Source organism: Neovison vison, chromosome 1 (genome assembly GCF_020171115.1).
Source record: "Neovison vison isolate M4711 chromosome 1, ASM_NN_V1, whole genome shotgun sequence".
NCBI lineage: Eukaryota > Metazoa > Chordata > Mammalia > Carnivora > Mustelidae > Neogale > Neogale vison.
Genome location: NC_058091.1, coordinates 178107743 through 178132056, shown reverse-complemented (window position 1 = coordinate 178132056; position 24314 = coordinate 178107743). Strand labels below are relative to the sequence as shown.

The 24314-nt window shown below is 42.5% G+C and overlaps 1 protein-coding gene across 3 annotated transcripts in view; it reads right to left on the bottom strand.

Moving 5' to 3' along the window:
- The window catches only part of LOC122916393 (synuclein alpha interacting protein), a 236251-nt gene that overhangs the window by 40081 nt on the left and 171856 nt on the right, over window positions 1–24314 (bottom strand). The window lies entirely within an intron of this gene.

The following is a 24314-nucleotide window of genomic DNA, read 5'->3' as shown; positions in this document are numbered from 1 at the left end:
TTTAGACTCATTCCCTGGATGGGTATACCTCTTTAGAATGATTAGGATACTCTTCATGATCTTGGAAAACAGAAATGAGAGGTTGGATCCTCTGTGTTAAATGAGGGGAGAGAAGACGTGCACACACACACACACACACACATACATACATACATATATGTATATCCCTAAAGTTTAAGAAGTCCCACATAGAAAAGGGGTAAATTACTTAATATTGGGCAAACTGAAACTGTGACCCATTGGATGACTGTCCCTCACAGATGGTTATCCCAGAGAACCACCATTCAGGGGCATTTCCCAGTGCTCTCTGGAAAATGACACAGCAACGTCATGTATTAACACTTCACAACAGAACATGCTGTGAGATTCAAGGGTGTCCTCCAATGTTGGCAAAGCTGGGAACAACCAGGAGAAGGAGGAGAAGGAGCTGCAAAGGGACAGAAGGGAGGCTGAGATGGTCATGTTAGTGAGCATTTTTCTTTCTTCTCATTTATCTGCAAAGCTTCGATTAGGATGGTCTGGTTTGCCTTTGAGAGAGCGTCTGGTAGACACAGAGTGTGTGTGAAACAATGCATCTGGAAGTTAAAGAGAACACCATCTCTCTGGGTTAGCCTACTGGAAGATAACCCTGTGCCTTCTGGCACAGGAACAATAGTCTCCTCCCTCATGATGATTCTGCTTCCTCTCTGGGACACTCCCTTGACTAGACCACTGACCCAGCTCCCTTGAAAACTTGGGAGACCTCTGATTTATGGCCTCCTCCCCTTACACTTACATTTACACCATCCCCCTTTTACAGTGGAGGGGAGGTTTTAGCACATGCCCTCCAACTAGGGGCCTCCCATCTCGTTCTCCTTTTCTGGAACAACAACACGTAGGAAGTATTTAATCCCAAAGCATGGTCTTGTGTCCATTCTTTGCTACTGGACACAAAGAAAGAAAGAAAGAGAGAGGTGGGGTGAATTCAGGCCTGTCATTTCTAGGACAGTCTCTGGGGTTAAAGTGGCATAAAAGTTATTAAAAGTTCCCCAAATTTAGATCACCGGTCAGTCTTGTTCCTATTGGGAAGTGTTCTAAAAGGATTCAGAGAAAGTTCTGGAAGCAAGCTAAGGAGGTGAGAGGAACTATTCTGAGCCAGAATACTATGTAACTGTGGGTGGATGGGGTCTTACCTCCAAACAGACCATAATTTGGCATGGGGTTTTCCAGAGGGTCTGCACTAAATGGTCTAGTTCCAAGACCGTTAAAATCTATGAAGAGAATCCTACAAGCTGTGGAGGGAGGCCTGGATTGTGTCCAGTGAGGAACAGGTATTAACAAGGAATGCTCCAAAAGGGAAGAAAGGTATCTAGATGCTGCTGAGCTGCCACTTCTCTTCCCTTCCGTTGGCTCTGGTTCTAAGCTGTCCACAGTACTTGGCACAAATTAACAAATGCTAGTATTTGAATTTGAATCTCACTTTGTGCAACGCATTAAATCTCCTTGTAAATGCCCAAAGCGCATCATTCTGAGGGATTTACAGCTTAATATCACAGGGGACAAAAGTCCTGTTAATAAACTCAGAGGAGTGATAATCACCAATGAGAGCTGGGTTTTCTAAAGTTATTTATGAAATGTAAATATGCAAAGGCAAAGACTAATTCCAGTTGGTCCATTATAAATTTAAAAGGTTTCCTATCCTTTATAGGTCTATTTTTCCCCAAAAATGTGAAGCTATGAAAAATTGTCTGCCAGAAATTTCTGCCAAGCTTTCCTCTCTTCCTTTCAAGAACACATGGTTACTTATTTCAAACAGCAGAGAGATAGCGGATGTAAAGTTTATAATGTATAAATATGCCTTTAATTTTATCCATCAGTTTTTCTGAAATGCTTAAAATACAGTGGCCAACATATGTGTGTGTGTTTATGTGTGTGTGTGTCTATTTATACTCATATATACTCCTTGACATTTCAGAGATACATACTTATTATTAGGGATGGTATTTGCTAATATTTTGCCAATTACCTTGATTCCTTTGGAACTTCTTGAAAACGTGCATCTCAGGAGGTAATAAACAATTTTTAAAGTCACATAATTTAGTGGACCAATACAACGAGTGCATTGTACCAATCTATTTAGGTATTGTATAAGGTCGTGGGTTCAAAGGGCTACTCTTTTATGTTGGCTTTATTTACATGTGAAATTTTTTCCAAGTGATACAGGGAAATGGATACCATATGTTTCCCAGCTGTTTTGTACTGACAGGAGCCATTAAGAATGCTCTATGGAAATGAATTCTGTCTGAGTCTTATGAAAACACTTCTTTCCACAGATGGGTCTAGAGACTGAAGAAGGAGCATCAATGTTAGGCTTGTTGTCCTTCCTCTTCTTCAAACCTCTGATTCTTTTCTAGGCTCAGAGTGAAATCTACGTTTTCTAGTCTGTGTCCTGTTGATCAGGAACAAAAAATTCCCAGTTACATGAAACGGATTGTTCAAGAGGGTCTGATGAGAATATTCCAATTCTTTACTACATATACTCATCTGAGAAGGAAGGGCAAGTTTATGCTATACGTAAGACAAAACTTGCGATTATTTCTCCTGAGCTGGGAAAATGAGCATTTTAAGTACAACATAGGAAAAGGGGCTTCTAATGATTGACAAGGTTTTAATTTCCAATTTTATGAGGCTACCCCGAATTTCATTTATATTGTTGTTCTACACCAATACCATCATCAATTTCTAAAAACACATGAAGACAAAGTTCAGATTATGCTTACTAAGGAAATTTTGAGGCTAATTTTTTTTCTGGGAATCATGAATAAAGGCCTCGTATGTTAAGCTTTAAATCCCTGAAAATTTTATCCATTCTCTTATTAGATCTTTACAAGCTCTATGAGAACAGGGTCTGTGTCTAATTTATCTCTCTATCCCTAAAAGCACTCAGTAAATTGCTTTATAGAAAGAGGTTCTTAATGAGTTTTTGGTTGTATGGATTCATTTCTAACATCTTATGAAAGTAAATGTGTCTAGTATATCTTGAACTCGTCTACCTGCTTATATTACAAATTTTCTGAAATGGTCATTAAGTAAATTCAAGTGTTTTTGAGGCCGACTGATAGGCCACCGGGGTCTCTTCCAGACTCTTTGGCATTGGGACTGTCTCTGAGTTCCAGCAGGGTGGTTTCCAGTGGCCTGCTTGCTGACCTTCCCCTCTCTGCTGTATTCTCAGTGAACATTTGATGTGAGCCTAAGATGGGTACATATTTGTCACAGGCAGCACATTCCAAAGCAAGGAATCTTAACACTCTCATCCCTTATTTGCTCCCTCCCTCCCCGCCACTCACCAAGTACACATACTCTACTACTATCTCTTCTTTGTAAACGTGGCCTGGGTCATGTGACCACGCATGCAGTCTCCCAAACAATCCCACTGGGGAGCATCACCGGCCCTTCTCTTTCCTTGACCTGCGTTGCTCATTCCCTCCGGGCACCAACTCCTGCTGTGCCCCGATCACAGATTTTTCTTAAATCTGGTCCCTCTTTTTCATCCTGTTATATTGACTGGACCATATGGGAATCCTTGCACATCCTCTACAAAGCTCTAGCTTACTTCTCTGGTCTCCTTTTCATCACTCTCCATGTAGGTCTGATTTTGTCACTTCTTGGCTCTGAATCCTCAGATAGCCCAGTACGGCCTATGACATGTCCCCCTACGTGGCATGCATATCCCTGCAGTATCGAACATGGTACAAAGGAACCATGCTGAACACTCTTGACTTAAAGAATAAGGGAGCCATGTGTTGTTCAACTCTCTTTCCTCCCCCTTACTCATTTTAGGAGTCTCAATTTAGTGCTACAGTGAATTTAACTCCTCTCCCAAACCTACCATCTTCCTTTAAAATAATGAAACTATAAGCCTCAGATTCAGAGACTTTGAGAAGCAAAGAGTTAACAAGAATGTTTTATTTTAATCACATTCATTTTAATGGTGACCTTGAATTGACTACAAGTGATCTTGGTTTTATTTATTTATTTATTTATTTAAGATTTTATTTATTCCAGAGAGAGAGCACGCACACAAGTGGGGTAAGGGGAAGAGGGAGAAGCAGACTCCCCATTGTGCAGGGAGTCCAACCTGGGGCCCAATCCCAGCACTCCAGGATCATTATCTGAGCCAAAGGCAGACGCTTAACTGACTGAACCACCCAGGCACCTGTGACGTTGATTTTCTTTTTTTTTTTTTTTTCCAATTTATTTATTTTCAGAAAAACAGTATTCATTATTTTTTCACCACACTCAGTGCTCCATGCAAGCTGTGCCCTCTATAATACCCACCACCTGGTACCCCAACCTCCCACCCCCCCCCCGCCACTTCAAACCCCTCAGATTGTTTTTCAGAGTCCATAGTCTCTCATGGTTCATCTTGTGACGTTGATTTTCTATTTACAATACTGGTGTTCTAGCTACTTGAAAACAGGTTATGTTTCAAAATAAGGCATTTGAGGAAAATGTTAAACAAATAACAGTACAAGTAGTTTACAAGGAGAGCAAAAATAACATAAGGCAGCTTTGGCTATAACACATATTGTGGAAATAATACTTAAATTACTAAGGTTTGGGAAACTGTCACTCAGGATAGTAACTAAATTCCTCAGCATAAGATGCATATTTTTCAAAGGAATCAAGATGGCAGAGAAGTAGCAGGCTGAGATGACATCAGGTAGCAGGAGATCAGCTAGATAGCTTATCTAACCATTGTGAACACCTACAAATCCAACGGGAAACTGAAGAGAAGAAGAGCAACAATTCTGGAAACAGAAAACCAATCACATTCTGAAAGGTAGGACCTGCGGAAAAGTGAATCCAAAGCGCCAGGAAAATAGACCACGGGGGGAGGGGCCGGCTCCCTGCAAGTAGTGGAGCAACGGAGCACAAAATCAGGACTTTTAAAAGTCTGCTCCATGGAGGAACATTGCTCCAGAGGCTAAACTGGGGGGAAGCCCATGTGGGGTCAGCCTAACCCCAGGTCCCGCGGGGTCACAGAAGGACCGGGGGTGTCTGAGTGTCGCAGAGCTCACAGGTATTAGAGTGGGGAAGCTGGCTACAGCAACAAAGCCGAGGAGTGAGCTCTCAGCTCAGGATTACCTTGAACCAGTCACAGGCTGGGTGAGTTCGGAGCGTGGCCAGAGGCCACGGAGACGGAAGCGACTGGGCGATTTCTCCAAGTGCGAGCGGTTGAGTGTTTTCCTCCAAGCATGACCAGAGGCCAGGGAGAAGGGGGAAGTTGGGCACTTTTCTCTGAGGGCGCACTGAGGAGCGGAACCCCGAGGTCTCGGCTCCTCCGGGCCGAAGATTGGGAGGCTGCCAGCTTCATTCCTCTCCTCAGGAACTCTACGGAAAGTGCTCAGGGAGCAAAAGCTCCTGAAAGCAAACTCTAGCGGATTACTTAGCCAGGCCCCTGGTAAGGGTGGTGCTATTCTGACTGGGGCAAAGACCCTTGAGAATCACTACAACAGGCCCTTCCCCCAGAAGATCAACAAGAAACCCAGCCAAGACCACCTTCACTCACCAAGGAGAACAGCAGAATTCCAGAGGAGGAGAAAGCAAATTTTATCGGGACAAAATGGCAAGGTGGAAGAACTCACCACAAAAAAAAGAACAAGAGGCAGTACCGAAGGCTGGGGACCTAATCAATACAGACATTGGTAATAGGACAGATCTAGAGTTCAGAATGACGATTCTCAAGGTTCTAGACAGGCTTGAAAAAGGCATGGAAGATATCAGAGAAACCCTCTCTGGAGAGATAAAAGCCCTTTCTGGAGAAATAAAAGAACTAAAATCTAACCAAGTTGAAATAAAAAAAGCTATCAATGAGGTGCAATAAAAAAAGCAAGCTTTTACTGCTAGGATAAATGAGGCAGAGGAAAGAATTAGTGACATAGAAGACCAAATGACCGAGAATAAAGAAGCTGAGCAAAAGAGAGACAAATACTGGACCACGAGGAGAGAATTCGAGAAATAAGGGACACCATAAGACGACACAACATTAGAATAATTGGGATTCCAGAAGAAGAAGAAGAGAGAGGGGAGCAGAAGGTATATTGTAGAGAATTATTGTAGAGAATTTCCCTAATATGGCAAAGAAAACAAACATCAAAATCCAGGAGATGCTAAGAATGCCCCTCCAAATCAATAAAAATAGGTCCACACTTCGTCACCTGATAGTAAAACTTACAAGTCTTAGCGACAAAGAGAAAATTCTGAAAGCAGCCCAGGAAAAGAAGTCTGCAACATACAAGGGTAAAAACATTAGATTGGTGGCGGACCTATCCACAGAAACCTGTCAGGCCAGAAAGAACTGGCATGATATATTCAGAGCACTAAACTAGAAAAACATGCAGCCAAGAATACTATATCCAGCTAGGCTATCATTGAAAATAGAAGGAGAGATAAAGAGCTTCTAAGACAAACAAAAACTGAAAGAATTTGCAAACACCAAACCAGCTCTACAGGAAATATTGAAAGCAAAGAGGGACCCTAAAAGTAGTAGATCAGAAAGAAACAGAGACAATATATAGTAACAGTCACCTTACAGGCAATACAATGGCACTAAATTCATATCCCTCAGTAGTTACCCTGGATGGAAATGGGCTAAATGCCCCAATCAAAAGACACCGGGTATCAGAATGGATTAAAAAAAACACACATCAATATGTTGCCTACAAGAAACTCATTTTAGACCCGAAGACACCTCCAGATTTAAAGTGAGGGGGTGGAAAACAATGTACCATGCTAATGGACATCAGAAGAAAGCAGAGGTGGCAATCCTTATATCAGATCAACTAGATTTTAAGCCAAAGACTATAATAAGCGATGAGGAAGGACACTATATCATACTCAAAGGGTCTGTCCAACAAGAAGACCTAACAATTTTAAATATCTATGCCCCTAACATGGGAGCAGCCAACTATATAATCCAATTAATAACAAAATCAAAGAAATACATCGACAATAATTCAATAATAGTAGGGGACTTTAACACTCCCCTCACTGAAATGGACAGATCATATAAGCAAAAGATCAACAAGGAAATAAAGGCCTTAAATGACACACTGGACCAGATGGACATCACAGATATATTCAGAACATTCCATCCCAAAGCAACAGAATTTACATTCTTCTCTAGTGCACATGGAACATTCTCCAGAATAGACCACATACTGGGTCATAAATCAGGTCTCAACCAGTATCAAAAGATTGGGATCATTCCCTGCATATTTTCAGACCACAATGCTCTGAGGCTAGAACTCAATCACAAGAGGAAATTTGGAAAGAACCCAAATACATGGAGACTAAACAGCATCCTTCTAAAAAAATGAATGTGTCAACCAGGAAATTAAAGAAGAATTGAAAAAAATCATGGCAACAAATGATAATGAAAACACAATGGTTCAAAATCTGTGGGACACAACAAAGGCAGTCCTGAGAGGAAAATATATAGTGGTACAAACCTTTCTCAAGAAACAAGAAAGGTCTCAAATACACAATCTAACCCTATACCTAAAGGAGCTGGAGAAAGAACAACAAAGAAAGCCTAAACACAGCAGAAGAGAAATCATAAAGATCAGAGCAGAAATCAATGAAATAGAAACTAAAAAAAAATAGAACAAATCAATGAAACTAGGAGCTGGTTCTCTGAAAGAATTAAGAAGATTGACAAACCCCTGGCCAGACTTATCAAAAAGAAAAGAGAAAGGACCCAAATAAATAAAATCATGAATGAAAAAGGAGAGATCACAACCAACACCAAAGAAATACAAACAATTATAAGAACAGAATATGAGCAACTCTACGCCAACAAATTCGACAATCTGGAAGAAATGGATACACTTCCAGAGACATATAAACTACCACAACTGAACCAGGAAGAAATAGAAATCCTGAACAGACCCATAACCAGTAAGGAGATTGAAACAGTCATCAAAAATCTCTAAACAAACAAAAGTTCAGTGCCAGACGCTTCCCAGGGGAATTCTACCAAACATTTAAAGAAGAATTAATTCCTATTCTCCTGAAACAGTTCCAAAAATAGAAATGGAAGGAAAACTTCCAAACTCATTTTATGAGTCCAGCATCACCCCTGATCCCAAAACCAGACAAGAGTCCCATCAAAAAAGAGAATTACAGACCAATATCCTTGATGAACACAGGTTTGAAAATTCTGACCAAAATACTGGCCAATAGGATCCACAGTACATTAAAAGGATTATTCACCATGACCAAGAGGGATTTATTCCAGGGCTGCAAGGTTGGTTCAACATCCGCAAATCAATCAATGTGGTACAATACATTAATAAAAGAAAGAAGAACCATATGATACTCTCAATAGATGCTGAAAAAGCATTTGACAAAGTACAGCATCCCTTCCTGATTAAAACTCTTCAAAGTGTAGGGATAGAGGGCACATACCTCAATATGATCAAAGCCATCTCTGAAAAACCCACTGCAAATATCATTCTCAATGGACAAAAACTGAAAGCTTTTCCACTAAGGTCAGGAACACGGCAAGGATGTCCGTTATCACCACTGCTATTCAACAAAGTACTAGAAGTCCTAGCCTCAGCAATCAGACAACAAATAGAAATTAAAGGCATCCAAATCGGCAAAGAAGAAGTCAAATTATCACTCTTTGCGGATCATATGATAATATATGTGGAAAACCCAAAAGGCTCCACTCCAAAACTGCTAGAACTTGTACAGGAATTCAGTAAAGTGTCAGGATATAAAGTCAATGCACAGAAATCAGTTGCATTTCTTTACACTAACAACCAGACAAAAGAAAGAGAAATTAAGGAGTCAGTCCCATTTACAATTGTTCCCAAAGCCACAAGATATCTAGGAATAAACCTAACCAAAGAGGCAAATAATCTATACTCAGAAAACTATAAAGTACTCATGAAAGAAATTGAGGAAGACACAAAGAAATGGAAAAATGTTCCGTGCTCATGGATTGGAAGAACAAATATTGTGAAAATGTCTATTCTACCTAAAGCAATCTACACATTTAATACAATTCTTATCAAAATCCCATCCATTTTTTTCAAAGAAATAGAACAAACAATCCTAAAATTTATATGGAACCCGAAAAGACCTTGAATAGCCAAAGGAATACTGAAAAAGAAAGCCAAAGTTGGTGGCATCACAATTCCAGACTTCAAGCTCTATTACAAAGCTGTGATCAAGACAGTATGGTACTGGCACAAAAACAGACACATAGATCAATGGAACAGAATAGAGAGCCCAGAAATAGACCCTCAACTCTATGGTCAACTAACCTTTGACAAAGCAGGAAGGAATGTCCAATGGAAAAAAGACAGCCTCTTCAACAAATGGTGCTGGGAAAATTGGACAGCCACATGCAGAAAAATGAAATTAGACTATTTCCTTATACCACACATGAAAATAGACTCAAAATGGATGAAGGACATCAATGTGAGAAAGGAATCCATCAAAATCCTTGAGGAGAACACAGGCAGCAACCTCTTTGACCTCAACCGCAGCAACTTCTTCCTAGGAACATCGCCAAAGGCAAGGGAAGCAAGGGCAAAAATGAACTATTGGGATTTCATCAAGATCAAAAGCTTTTGCACAGCAAAGGAAACAGTTAACAAAACCAAAAGACAACTGACAGAATGGGAGAAGATATTTGCAAACGACATATCAGATAAAGGGCTAGTATCCAAAATCTATAAAGAGCTTATCAAACTCAACACCCAAAGAACAAATAATCCAATCAAGAAATGGGCAGAGGACATGAACAGACATTTCTGCAAAGAAGACATCCAGATGGCCAACAGACACATGAAAAAAAGCTCCATATCACTCAGCATCAGGGAAATACAAATCAAAACCACAATGAGATACCACCTCACACTAGTCAGAATGGCTAAAATTAACAAGTCAGGAAATGACAGATGTTGGTGAGGATGTGGAGAAAGGGGAACCCTCCTACACCGTTGGTGGGAATGCAAGCTGGTGCAACCACTCTGGAAAACAACATGGAGGTTCCTCAGAAAGTTAAAAATATAGCTACCCTACGACCCAGCGATTGCACTACTGGGTATATATCCTAAAGATACAAACGTGGTGCTCTGAAGGGGCACGTGCACCCAAATGTTTATAGCAGCAATGTCCACAACAGCCAAACTATGGAAAGAACCTAGATGTCCATCAACAGATGAATGGATAAAGAAGAGGTGGTATATATACACAATGGAATACCATGCAGCCATCAAAAGAAATGAAATCTTGCCATTTGTGACAACGTGGATGGAACTAGAGGGTATCATGCTTAGCGAAATAAGTCAGTTGGAGAAAGACAACTATCATATGATCTCCCTGATATGAGGAAGTGGAGATGAAATTTGGGGGGGTTGGGGGGTAGGAAAAGAAAAAATGAAAGAAGGTGGGATTGGGAGGGAGACAAACCATAAAAGACTCAATCTCAAAAAACAGACTGAGTGTTGCTGGGGGGAGGTGGTACGGGAGAGGGTGGTGGGGATATGGACATTGGGGAGGGTATGTGCTATGATGAGTGCTGTGAAATATGTAAACCTGGCCATTCAAATACCTGTACCCCTGGGGATAAAAATATATTATATGTTTATTTTTAAAAATAAATAAATTAATTTAAAAAATGATGCAGATTTTTCTTTTTACAGGCATACCTCAGAGATCTTGCAGGTTCAATTCCAAACCGCTATGATAAGGGGAAAATCTCAGTAAAGCAAGTCAAATGAATCTTCTGACATCCCAGGGTGTATAAAAGTTATGTCCATGTTATTAAGTGTGTAATTGCATCAGATCCAAAAAAACAACATACATACCTTAGCTAAAAATACTGTATTACTGAAAAATACTAACCATCTTCTGACCTTTTAGCAAGTCATCTTTTGGCCGATGGAAGTTCTTAAAAAAATGTTCTTAAAAAAAAAATGGCAAATGAGCACTGACTTCAACTTAAAGTTTCAAGCTACATGAGCTCTTAACAGGAGAGTCACCTGTCCGTTGAAGCCAGAACCTGATTTCTTCTCCCTAGCTATAAAAGTCCGAGACAGCACCTTCTTCTGACAGAGGGCTGTTTCATCTACACTGAAAATCTGTTGTCTGGTGGAGCCACCTTCATGAATGGTCTTAGCTAGATCTTCTGGAGAACTTGCTGTAGCTTCTACATCAGCATAAGCTGCTTCCCCTTTCCCCACTTTCCGTTACAAAAACTGCTTCTTTCCTTAAGTTTCAAAAACCAACATCTACTAGCTTCCAACTTTTCTTCTGCAACTTCCTCACCTCTCTTGCCTCCACAGAATTGAAGAAAGTTAAGAGCCTGCTCTCCATGAGGCTTTGGCTCAAGGCAACATTGTGGCTGCTTTGATCTTCTAATGGGACTACTAAACTAAGACTCTCTCCATATCAGCAGTAAGGCTGTTTTGCTTTCTTATCATTTGTGTGTTCACTGGAGCAGCGCTTTTAATTTCCTTTAAGAATTTTTCTTTTGCCTTCACAACCTGACTGTTGGGTGCAAGAGGCCTAGCTTTCAGCCTGTCCTAGCTTTGAACCATGCCTTTCTCGCTAAATGTAATCCTTTCTAGCTTTTGATCTGAAGTAGAGACGTGCAACTCTTCTTTCACTTGAAGCCTGCGAGGTCCTTCTAGGATCACTGACTGGCCTAATTTCAATACTGGGGAGTCTCAGGGAACAGAGAGGCCCGAGGAGAGGGAGATGGGAAAACGGCTGGTGGTGGAGTAGTCGGTACGCACACAGCCTTTATCGATTAAATTTGCCATCTGATATGGATGTGGTTCATGAGCTCCAAAACAATTAAAAGAGTAACAGCAAAGATCATGGGTCATTGATCATCCTCACGCACATAGTAAGAATGAAAAAAAAATTAAAAATTGTGAGAATGACCAAAATGAGACAGAGACATGAAGTGAGCAAATGCTCTTGGGAAAATGGCGCAGAGAGACTGGTTTGACCACATTGCCACAAACCTTCAATTTGTAAAAAAGAAAATAAATCAATAAAAATGCAATATTTGAAAGGCATGAGGAAAATGAAGCACAATAAGAAGGAGGTATGCCTGTGTTTATTTTCTAATTTATCTTCTCATTGAAGCACCCATCATTCCACATTACTAATTTCCCCCTGCACCCTCCATTGCTAAACTCCCCATTTCTAGACACACCACATTCTTCCTTCAACACTCCTGCCTTTGGGCAAGATCCCCGTCTTCCAACAATGCCCTGACTGCTTTCTCTGCCCGAGATGAGGCTCATCTGAAGAGATTCCCCTCGGGGTGACTGACTCTCCCAGGAAACCCTTACTCCCTGCTTCTCAGTGCCCTGAGATATACTTGCCCGTACCAAGAGTTAGGTATTTATGAAGCTCTTTTGCAACTCTTCACACCAGCATCTGTCTCACTGTCTATCTTGAGAGTTCCTCTAAGGCAAAGACTGCTCATGAACCTCCTTATGTTTCCAATCAGCCATCTGTCTGGCCTAGCTAGCATCTCACAGATACGGGGGCCCAGTGGCTTATCTTTTAATGAATGAATGAATGAAGGGAGGAGGGTGGAAGGAAAGGAAGAAAAGAATACGCTAAAGACGCAAAGTACAGTCCACAGATTCGAGCTGTCTTGTAACAATGAGTCACCCTTGCCACATTAGGGGCACATCGTGTTGAACATTTCAAAGGCAGAGTTAGCAAAGTATTGAAGACAGTCAGACATTTCGAAGATGTGCTGCATATGGAAATATTTTCATATGTTTCCTACAATAGGTTCCAGGCCTTGATTTCTTCATGTGTAAAATAAAAGGGTTAGACTATATGATTGCTAAGACCTGATCCATCTCTAAATTTCTATGACTATATGGAATGTCTACAAATAACAGGGCTCTTTCTTCTAAGTGACTCACTATGAAACACTATAATTCTTCTGGATCCATGTCTTTCAACAGATCCTTACAAATTTATAATTATGAGGCTAAGCTGATTGCTGACACAGAACAACTCATTGGCTCTTGGGACTGATAAATTAGTATTTTCTTAGGAAGATAATGTACAGTTTGCTATTCCATCGGTGGATCCAATTTTCGAGAACGAACGTCAATGCTGGCTCCCCAGATGCCTATTTATTTTACTTCTAAATATGGAGTTATGTGTCCCTATTAGAAAATTAGCTTTAGACATCAAGAAGAGAAAGAAAAGGGGTATGTCTTTAGGATAAAATAATGTTTCCCTACATTTTACTGTCAAAGTTAAATGAATTCTATTTTCCAAGAGAAACAAAATGGTCAGTTTTACTTGTAATTGCCTCAAAATGTACATTAACCACACATGCCACATGTATAGTTGCCAAAGTCCAGGCACCTTCAAGGACATACCTGTTAAGTTCTCCAACATTCCATTTGCTTCTATTTTTACACCGAAGAGAAGGACATTATGAAAGACTGGGAGTCGGGGCATCTGGGTGGCTCAGTGGGTTAAAGCCTCTGCCTTCGGCTCAGGTCATGATCCCAGGGTCCTGGGATCGAGCCCCACATCAGGCTCTCTGCTCAGCAGGGAGCCTGCTTCCTCCTCTCTCTCTCTCTCTCTCTCTGCCTGCCTCTCTGCCTACTTGTGATCTCTATCTGTCAAATAAATTAATAAAATCTTTAAAAAAAAAAAGACTGGGAGTGTCAGCATTAGTCATGAGTTCCCTTAAACCACTGTAAACTTAAATCTGCAGTGGGCTCACTTCTTGCAAACACCTCAGGCTCTGGAAGGAATGGTGACAGGTGACTCATACCACCTGATGACTACAGGAAGAAGAGTGTGGATGACCTGCTGGGCACTCTTCTGGTCCAACCTGGGAGACTAGACTGTAACCCGATCCAAAACAAAGGGTTGCGTTAACTCTGGATTTGGAGAATTTTGTAGGACCATGATGTTTCTTCTGTGTGAAGAAAGCCTGTTTCTGGAACTTTCCCACGTTACTGCTGGTTCCTCTCTTTCACTGATGCCATGAACCCTTTATTGGGGGTATTATAAGTCTGAAGGGGGAAAACAGAGCTCTTCCTTTCTCATTATAAAAATAGCAACCAATGATCTATTCACATTAAGACATTAAATTCTATCGGGAAAGAAATGCTGGTTTGGTTCTCAAGTTCTGACTTTAAGTGGTTGTTGGTATCAAGCAGCTGCTGAAAGTGTCAGATTCATGTTTCATTACTTCCAGCTCTGCCCAGAAGTGTCCAGACTTGCTCATCTTTGTGCCCTAGCTGTACCCATTTCTTCGTTCTGTGAAAACTCCAAATCATCCTCAAGCCCTTACACCACACTAGACAGAAAAGATACTTCACCAAAGAGGCACATTCTCTCATGAAATCAGACTCAATATTTTGACAACTTTAAACCTCTGAGCTTCGAAAGCACAGTTTACGCAGAAGAGCAGTTGATGGGTCTAAAGAAAGTCCATGGTTTCAGTCATTCTGTCATCTAAAAAGTATTGCTGACCTTCACTTTGCCATTAACCAAACCCCTTGAGTGCATTAAGCCTTGTATTCACTCCAGGCCCCTGTTCCAGGCTCCTTCTTTTCTTTTCTCTCCCTGCTGTGCTGAACTGTAGGGAGAGTCACATAGGATGAGGGACAGAGAAGAGGCTCATCAAACTAAGCACTGAAATGGGACAGCTTGCTCTGGGCGCTATCTGCGAAGTGTTAGAGGAAGCTCCGTGTGCCTTCTGGAAAGCGCAGACACACACTTACCAGTTGTAACTGAAGGTGGCGATGTTTTACAGGGTTGATCTACAGCCAAGGACAAAGAACACCAAGGTACTGGTCTTCCAGAAGGGAGAGAAGGGGAGGCAGATGGAGGACGTTTGGAGGTGGGAAAATCCCTCCTCTCTACCCTCTACTCCCCATCTCTCTATTCTCTATCTCCAACCGCTGACTCCCCCAGTGCCCGAGGATTTGACTTCTAAATACAGAGCTAGGTATTCCCATTAGAAATAGAGCTTCAGAACCAAGAAAAAGAAATAGAAGAGGGGCTATGTCTTCAGGGTAGGAGCACAGTATTCTTTCCTGTTTTCTGGCTAACAGTGAAATGAATTCTGTTTTCCATGAGAAGCAAAGTGGTAAGTCTGTGAAGCCTGGTCTCCTTTTTGAGAGGAAAGCAGTGTAAGGTCTGGAGGGGAGGAGAAAGAGGAGTAAGGCCTAGAGCTGGCTGTAGCTTTCTCTTCTCTTGACAGCCCTCCTGGGGCCTGTACACAAGAGCTCCCACCTGGACCCCAGGTTTTAGTTAGGAGGCCTCTGAGAGAAAGAGCAGGTACAGCCAAACAAATGCAGAGTGCAGACAGAGGCTTTTCCTGGGGTAAACGAGTGGCAGAGTTCCTTTCTTCTGTCTCCTGAGGCAGCTCGGTATACACTTCACAAGCACTACTATAAACAATGAAAAAAAACAAAAACAAAAAAAACCTTCCATGTATTTTACGAATTTCTCAAAAATGATATTCTTTAATTGGAATGTTCCTAAAATTTCCTCCATCTAGCATTTTTTTTATTATGTTGTGTTAGTCACCATACGGTACATCATTAGTTTTTGATGCAGTGCTCCGTGATTCATGTAATATTTTTAAATTGCTAATACCATGTATTTGTGTAAGGCTTTCTAAGTTTCTGAGTACAAGGCCAAGGGTTCGGTTTCGTTAGAGGTTTGGGCAACAACTCTGCAGGATAGATGAACAGTTCTTCCTTATTCTCACTTGAAATAAATGAGAACTCTGGGAATTTTAAGTATGATGTCGCAAATCGCAAAGCGTGCCTGCGGACTCTTCCACCAACACCAAGGTTCCCTGACTCCAGCCCTCTTTCCAGAACAGGGCATAATGGCCTTATCAAAACTACAATTATTCCTTAAACACGCAGTTAATATTTTTTTAAGATTTTATTCATTTGAGAGAGAGAGAGAGAAAGTGTGCAAGCACAAGTGGGGGAGGGGAGAGGGAGAGTCAGACTCCCCGCTGAGCGGGGAAGCTGATGTGGGGTTTGATGCCAGAGCCCCGGGATCATGACCTGAGGTGAAGGCAGATGCTTTCCAACTGAGTCACCTATATTTTCTCTACTTGGGTCACATATAGGTAATGGAATCTAAGAAACCAGTGGTAAAACCTGATTGAGCTCATTTCAGATTCCTGAGGTCCTAAATCCCAAAGCCTGCTCCCTGCCTTGGTTTTGGTAAGCACTTAACTGAGAAGCTTCTGGATGGGAGCAGAATTAGGAAAACGGTATTCCTTAACAATTTTTCTTAGAAACAGTAGAGTGGAAGAATTTGCCTACGTTGTTTATCGTTAATGGCATTAGCCTAAATTTAGGGTCATCTTATCACTGAGAATTTGTTCTTTCAGGTGCCAGTTCTTTCAACTGGTGAAATATGGCAATCTCACATGTAAGCAAGATAAGAATATAACAAAGCTCGTTCAGAAGCGCTGAACTAACAGAATGCTAAAATACTCTAATACAGTCCATTTATTCAATACCTATTAGCATACGGTTCTGGGGGTGCAGAGGGGAATGAAATAGACATAATCCCTGTCCTCATGAGGGAACCAGACTGTAAAGCAAGCATACAGATGAATGAGGAATCACAAAATGCAGAACACTTTGCGGGGTCCTAGAAGAGAGCAGTTGAGAAGTCTCATCACGGAGGTGACATTTAAGCTGAGACCAGGGAACGAGAAGCCAACTACGTGAAGATCTGAGGGAAAACACAAGAGATGAGATCATTTTGTGGAGATCTGGGTAGAAGGAAGCACATTTTTTAATGCCTATAGCAGAAAAAAGTCTGGCAGGTTCTATAGTTCTTACCTCTAGAGCACAGTGAGTCAGAGAGAAAGCTGTCAAAGATGTGGTTGGGCAAAGTTGTCACAGGCCAACTCATTTGGGGGTTTCCTGGCCACAAGGAAGAATTTTAACAGAAATGGGGTGTCTGGGGGAATTTCATGCAGAAGTGAAAGGATCCACTTAGCATTTTAAAATACACCCTTCCGGCCACTCTGTGGGAAACAGAGTGTGCAAGGGTTGGTGGTGAAGAAATGGGTGGGACTGGTTCATGCCATTAATCCCAATGAAACATACAGGTGGCCTGTCCTAGCCAGTGGCTGAGAAGATGGAGAAAAGAGGACAGATGGGCATATATTTTGAGCACAGATCACTCAGGAGCTGGTGATAGGCCGAAGGGGAATGTGAGGGGGAATGTGAGGGAGAGGGACTGCAGTCACTTGAGTGCGTGTATCAGTAAACTGAATGCCCAGGACGGAGGGGGCGTTGAAGGAGGAACAAGTCAGGGAACGGGATTCAAGGATCCTCTTTAGAATTCCATGAGACATCCAACATAAACACGCAGCTGGCACGTAAGGAGGGGATTAGAAGCCCAGACAAGCAGCAGCAGCGTGTAAGTGATGCGTGTCACTTAAACAGCGTGTAAGGCCGGACAGGGGAGGAGCCTCCGCCCCACCCACAGAGACTTGGAGACCAAGAAGAGAGAGGGTCCTATTGAATCCAGAAGCCCCACTTGGGTATTTAAAGTCCAAGTAAAGGAGGAGCAGGACTCGCAAAGGAGATGAGGAGATGTCATAGCGTTGGGAGAAAAATGAGGAGACAGGTGGTATCACAAAGCCAAGAGAGGAGAATGCTTCCAGAAAGGAGTGGCCAAGAGTCTCAAATGATGCAAGGGGGCCAAGAGAGAGGACAGTCTCTGTGTCGGCAGAGGTGGCACCGTGGAAGTTGTGGCCTTCCCTAGGGAGGTGGAGGTCATTTGGAGATACTTCAAGTGAAGGGGGGGGAAGGGCAGTGATGGGGGTTCCCCTACCTCTTTATAGCAGGTTGGCTGTATTGGAAGGGGGGAGAGGGGGTGGGGAAAGGAAGGAACAGGGAACAAGGATGGGAGTCACCAGAGGAGTTACAGTTTGATTGTTTTTGGTTTTTTTTGGTTTTTTGTTTGTTTGTTTTTTAAGAGAGAGAGTCGGGGCACCTGGGTGGCTCAGTGGGTTAAAGCCTCTGCCTTCGGCTCAGGCCGTGGTCCCAGGGTCCTGGGACCAAGCCCCGCATCGGGCTCTCTGCTCGGCGGGGAGCCTGCTTCCTCCTCTGTTTCTGCCTGCCTCTCTGCCTGCTTGTGATCTCTGTCTGTTAAATAAATAAATGAAATCTTTAAAAAAAAAAAAGACAGAGAGAGAGAAAGTGAACACACATGGAGGGGTGGAAGGTTGGGTGGGAGGGGCAGAGGGAGAGGGAGGGAAAGAATCTTAAGCCGGTCCCACACTCAGTGCAGAGCCCTATGTTGGGTTTGAACTCATGACCCTGAGATCACGACCAGAGCTGAAATCAAGAGTCTAATGCTTCACTGAGCCACCTCGGCTCTCCCTGTTTGTTTGCTTTTTAAGACAAGAGATGATCAGAGAGTGCTTGTTTGATGAGGGTAATGACCCCATAGAGAGAAAGATACCGATGGTATAAAAGAGGAAACCTGAAGGATCAAGGTATCATGGCAAATGAAAAGAAGGAAACAATCGGCTGGCTCATATCTCAATTATGATACAAAAGCCAAAAGAGGGAGGCATTCTTTTGCCTTTTCACACCTTCATTTGCCCATCTATCCCTCAGATCTATACAAGGCTCCAGCGTCAGGGGCTGGGGATTCCATAATAAATAAGAGATTACACTTAGTCTACTAGAGAAAACTGGTATCGAGCTAATACCATATTGCTAATAATTCTTTGAGACACAGATATTAATAGTTAATAATTGTTTAAAACACAGAGCTAGGAAATCATAAAGTTGGGAGAACAGTGCTAAATTCATCTAGGCTCAAACTGTCCCCAGTGGGAGCCACTAGACACCTGTGGCTATTAAGCAGTTAAAATGTGGCTGGCTTGTGTGGTCCACGTTCAAATAACAGTTTTGATGTGTTGGGTTAAATTAAAGATATTAAATTAATCTCATTCGTTCATAGTTTTAAAATGTGGTTCTTAGTGGGAAAAAAACTCAATTAGGTCAGTGGCTCGCATTATATTTCTGTTGGAACATGGGGGTCTAGGGAGTCTGGGAAAGGGGCCTGAGGAGGTGAAGTGAGAGGTGGGAGAAGGGAATGTCATGGGAAAAACACAGCACACTGGAAGACCTGAAGAAGGTTCCCTGATGCGGCAGGCAGACAGTGGGAGGAGAGGGCATGTGAAGAAGCTTGTTGAAACAGATCATCATCACGTAGGGCCCCAAAGACCACAGGAGAGTTTCCCATTGTATGTCTTGAGAACCACCCTGGGGAACTACTGCTTGGTTTTGAGCACGAAGCGGCACTCCTCATGGACACCAGATGAGCACCAGGGTGTCCCAAGTCAGTGCTCCTCAATCTTGAATATGCACCGTTCACTTGGAGAGCTTATTACAGAATGCAGATTCTGCTCCGAAAGGTCCGAGGGTCTGTTTTCCCACAAGCTGCCAGGTGATGGTGATGGTGCTAGCTCGGGCCCTGAGACACACTGTGAGGTGCTCCCCGAAGGGACTGGACTTCTGTAGTTGACTCTTGACACTTTCCAAGGATCTTTGAACTATGAGATTCTAGAATTGTTTCTCTTTTCTTCCTTTTTCTTTTTTCTTTTCTTTTCTTTTTTAAGATTTTATTTATTTGATAGAGAGAGCCCAAGTAGGCAGAGCAGCAGGCAGAAGGAGAGGGAGAAGCAGGCTCTCCACTGAGCAGGGAGCCCAATGCAGGACTTGATCCCTGGACTCTGGTGAGCTAAAGGATCATGACCTGAGGATCATGACCTGAGCTGAAGGCAGAAGCTTAACTGATGGAACCACCTAGACACCACTAGAATTTTTCTGTGACTTAAGTCTCTTTTAGAACTTTTATTTTTTTTAAGGGAAGAGTTAGGGCAAAGGGGGTATGTGGACAAAGAGGGCTCATTTCTTTTTTTTTTTTTTAATATATTTTTTTAATTTGACAGAGATCACAAGTAGGCAGAGAGGCAGTGAGAGAGAGAGAGAGAGGGGAAAGCAGGCTTTCTGCTGAGCAGAGAGCCCGATGCGGGGCTCGATCCCAGGACCCTGGGACCATGACCTGAGCCGAAGGCAGAGGCTTTAACCTACTGAGCCACCCAGGTGCCCCAAAGAGGGCTCATTTCTTTTTAAGATTTTATTTGTCAGAGAGAGAGTGTGCGCAAGCAGGGGGAGCAGAAGACTCTCCACTGAACAGTGCAGGGCTCAATCCCAGGACTGTGATCATGACCAGAGCCGAAGGCAGACGCTTAAACAACTGAGCCATCCAGGCGTCCAAAGAGGGCTCATTTTTAATGGGAAGATGGGGGTGCATATAATTTTGGGAGACGGAGGAAAAAGGATAGATTTCCAGCAAGAAATGGGATGCTCTCAGAGATGCTATGGAGCTCCAAAACGAGTATCACCGGCCCCCCACCCTTACACACACACACGCACTCTTGCCTTGGATTGGGAAGACGAGAGTGGGAAACCACTCTCCCTTATGACAGGAATGAACTCTGGAGTCCACGCAAGGTACAAGGCACTTTGGTTCTGTATTACTTCTTCCCTGTTCCTTAGCTTCAAGTCTTTGCCTTCCTGCTTTAATGATTGTCTTGTATCTCCCTGCTTCAGAATTTTTATACTTCTTGCCTGCAGAGACTCTTGAAGTCACTTCTACCAAGATTTCTGTATCAATTTTGAGAGTGCAAAACAGGTTTCTCAGAGCCCAACAAAATTAAACTAAATAGGGGGAAAGGAGACCCCCATTCTCCTAAGTTTCCTCTCCCTTTCATATTGTCTCATTTCTTTCTTAATTCCACAATGCTAGTAAGGTTTTAGAATACCAGGGAGTGTTGGTGCTCATGGGTCTGGCTAAGGAAAGATAGGAAATGTGCAGATGAGGAGAGAGGAAGGGCCAAGTGTGGGATGTACTGAAGCCCTGCTCCTTCGAGCCCTTTTCATTGCTAAACATGACCGAAGTTTCATTTTTAACTTTTCTATAGTCCCCTGCTCTTGTTTTGCCCCACAGTGACTTACACTCTTTCTCTAGGGAACATAAGCTAAATGTTAATGGATTAAAGCAGAGGTGGTCTCTCCCTCTGGACCAACGGGGCACGTGTAATTTCCCAGGTATGTTCTGGGCTTCATGCGACACGATGTCCGCGCACCTTGGGTAGCAGCTGAAAAAAAGCAGCAGATAACCCTTTCCCGGCATGAGGACTGCAACAGTAACAATGCTAGAAAGAAACAGAGTCACATTTATTTGTGGTGGCAGCATGAGCTGGAGTTTTCGATTTTCATTTTTTATAATGGATTGTTATCACCTTGGTAAGTAAGATTTTGCTAAAGAGAGAGAAAAATAAGTGTTTTGCTTGGTAACATTCTCATCTAGAGGTTTTGCTGTATGTGCATTGTTGCTGTGGTTAGAGAAACTGAGATTTTCATCATTTTCACCATGATGAAATTCTCACAGTCCGGGTTTGACGCGTTCGTTTTTTGTTGTTGTTGTTTGTTTTTTTAATTGAGATCTTAGAAAATGTGTTTCCCTATTCTTTGGAGTCCATTTGACAATACATCACGTGAGCTGGAGTCACAAGCAGGCTTCTCCTTTAAACTGCCCCACCGATGTCCGCTTGCAAGCTTTTAGCATTAAACCTTAATAAAATTGAAAATAGGGGGTTTACATATTTAGCATCATCAGCTATGTTACAGAAGGGTCAAGGGGATAAATTTCACGTCAATTTACTATTTTTGGTGCTGGCTGAAATCCTTGAACATCTTGGAGAAACCACATATTTTCAAGGGTTCAGGGTTTGTCACAAAATCTGCACTCTGAGGGGCTAAAAATAGAGCCAATCTGCAACGCTTTTACATCGACAACCAAAATGCATTTTACCAGAGAGATATCAGATACTAAGTCTAAAAAAGAATGGCTCTCCTTTTCTCCCTGTCACGCAAATTATGGTCCATATTATGTGGGCATTAAAATTCTTCTCAAACCCATCCCGGGGCCATTTATTGCTGTTCCATAACTGAGTTTTCTCTCCTCAGTGTGTCTTGTTCTTGGAGGCAGACCTGCATTTATCTGCTTTCCTTCATGAGAAAATTATCCAATGGGCTTAGCAGATACGTATTTCGAAAGAATCACAAGATCCTTAAAGCACTGTGAATTGAAATGAATGTGTATTTGAATGTCCAATTAATTAAAGAAAACTCGAAGTCAATGAAACTGAATATGTCTGATTTGAAGACCATATGTTGGCCTATTTTAGCCCTTATTTGGCAAAGACCATAGGGCAGAGTTAACACTCCCTGCCTTGCTCTGGCCCCTTCTCCTACTCAAGCAGCAGGGATTAAGCAGAGAATACGTGCAAATGTTCCACAAATCACTTCCTTGGAGAGGTGCAAGTTTTTCACACATAACTTCCTTGCTGCTAATCCTTGATTCACACTAGTAGCCACACGTGGCTCCTCGGGCGACAGTTACTCAGTTGGTTCAACTCCATAGGGCTCTGGAATCAACACAGCTGGTTTAGAAGACTTGCCAGCTCCAGAACAGTGGACAAATTATTGATCTTCTAGAAGTCTTGGCTTTCTCATTAATAAATTGGGGATACTCATGGTCCTCCCTCAGAGAATTATTCTGAGGACAAAGAAGCTGTATATAGAGGACCAGAAGAACACCTAAGAGAAAACCAGGAAGTCTCAAGACAGGCCAAGTTTATTCTCAAGGGTCCAGTCTCTACCTCTTCGCCTCCCTCTTGCCTTGTTGTTGTCTCTTCAATACCTTCACCGTCTTTTCAAAACTTCTCTCACAAAAATGTGAAGTTCAGTCATAGTATCATGGGTAGAGGACAGTTTCAACTATTGCTTCTGTCAGAGGCAAGTGCAGATTTCACTAGGGGTCAAAGCCTTCAGGTAGAGGTGCAGACGTGGGTTTTATGCTAAGTGCCCCACGTCTAGGGCACACTCATGTGCATGGGACAGTTAATGGAGGAGAAAAGAATGCTGCCCCAGGCTTCTGACAACACTGCCATTTGTCTTTCTCAGACCCCACCATGGCATGGCCCAGGGTCTAGGGATGAAGGGGGGTGAACTCTGGGCTGGATGTTTCACAGAGGGGCTTCCAAGGCCACCAATAGGTTCCTCTGACATTCCTGCTCATCTCAGGACACTTGAGAAACAGGCAGGAAGGCCAGGCATGAGCACTGTCTCTGGAGCATACTTGGGAAGGCAAGGCATATAGATGGGGAGTGCTGAAGGCTGAAGAGCAGGGTTGACAGGTTCTCCTCAGACCACGTGGGGAGCAACCACTAGGTTCATTTCTGAGGGATCCACTCTAAAGAGGGTGCTGGTGATTTGCAGTCATCCACCAGAGAGCAAGAAGGAAGAACAGGATAGACTTAAAACCACAGAGGGAAATTTTAACCTGGAGAAGACAAGACCAAGGGCGACCGCCATCTTTAAACACTTGGTGGCACCTTGTCGAGGAAGGGATGCTATTCTCCATGGATCCAAGAACAACCAGGGACGAGGGATGGTAATTTGAGGGACACTGATTTTGACTGAACGAAGATACTAGCATTCATGGACGAGTTGCCTCATGAGACCGTGAACTCTCTGTCACTGGAGCTGTGACGTATAAGCAGAATAATAAGGATCTTCATTGAAGATCCAAAGGATTATGGACTAAGTGATTATTATTTTTTTTTTTGCCTTAAAAAAACTTTTTATTTGGAAATAATTTTTTCATTTGTAAATAAATTTATGAAAATGTTAAAATATATAACTGGCACAAAGAACACCTGTATATATTTTAACCTTATTCATCAGTTTTCGGCATTTTATCCATTTGCTTTATTACTTGTACTTTCACATGCTCTCTCTCTCTCTCTCTTGCTCTCTCCAATTAGATGATTTTGGGGTCCCTTCTTCTGCTGAGAGTTATGATTCTACATACTGAGGCTTTTTTCCAAGTAATATTTTAGAAAATCTGACATCCTGCTGGTGGTGCTTCTCATGGCACTTAGCATAAAACCCACGTCTGCGCACATGATCACTGGGTCATACAGAGTCCGACCCTGACCATCTCCCAGCTCTCATCTTCATTTTGAGCACCCTGTCGCAGACTGGTTTTCTTTTCCTTCCTCATACATGTTAAGTTCATTCCTGGCTCCGGGTCTTCGCACTTCCTAGTTCCTCTGCCTTCAATGATCTTTGCTTGTTATCAACTGGCTGGGTCCTGCTAACGCTCCCAAGACC